A 1056-nucleotide genomic window follows, 5' to 3' on the forward strand; every position below is an offset into this window, starting at 1 on the left:
ACTCAAAGCTCTGCGTGGTCAACGTTTCCACAGCCAGCTTCCTACGTACCCGGACCAGGGAAGATATGGGTGTTGTCTCCCGGCCCGGCGCTTGGACCGTCCTGCAGGTGCTGTTTTTGAAAATCTGCAACCGTTGGCGTGCACCACCCCCACCATGGCTGGTTCTGCTTCGGACCAGATCAGGACGTGCCTCATCAACACAAGGTCTGTTGCCAAAAAGACTTTTATCCTAAATGACTTTTTTAAAGACGAGGGACTAGATTTTCTTTTTCTCACTGAATCCTGGTTGCCTTTGGGTGATTCAAGCGCCTTGGTGGAACTTTTACCTCCGGACTGTCTGTGTTTTAATGCCCCGCGGCCATCAGGTCGGCGGGGTGGTGGAATATTAACTGTATTTAAATCAAACTTTTCCTGTAAACAGTTGTCCACCCTCATGCCCTGCTCCAGTTTTGAGCTGAGTGCTTTTGAACTCGGACATTCTCGTCCCGTTCTGTGTGCGATTGTTTATCGCCCCCCTCGTTCCAAGGACTTCATAAGTGAATTCTCTGATTTTCTGGCTTACATCACACCAAGATATGATCACTTTATTATTGTTGGTTACTTTAATATTCACGTCTGTTGTCAGGAGAAGCCGTTAGTGAAGGACTTCCTTGATTTGTTGGACTCATTTAATTTAACTCAACATGTAAATGCTCCCACCCAACAACACGGTCACACTCTGGATCTCATTTTAACACGTGATGTCTCTGTTTGTAATCTGGTAATCGGTGACAACGTTCTCTCAGACCACATGCCTGTCTTGTTTGATATCATCCCGCCTTGTCCTACTGCTAAGTCATGTGATTCTGTACGTACTTCACGCGCCATTAACCGTTTCACTGCTGCACGTTTTACTGAAGCTTTTAGCTCTGAGAGGATCGATCAGCTCTCAGTGTCTCTCTCCACCGAGGAGCTAACCTCTCAGCTTAACTCCGTTTGCTTAAATATTCTGGACCGTGTTGCTCCCGTTAAAACCAGGAAAACAAAACTTTTATCAGAACCATGGCTTAATGACGT

Source organism: Nematolebias whitei, chromosome 13 (genome assembly GCF_014905685.2).
Source record: "Nematolebias whitei isolate Nwh7 chromosome 13, NemWhi1, whole genome shotgun sequence".
Taxonomy (NCBI): Eukaryota; Metazoa; Chordata; class Actinopteri; order Cyprinodontiformes; family Rivulidae; genus Nematolebias; species Nematolebias whitei.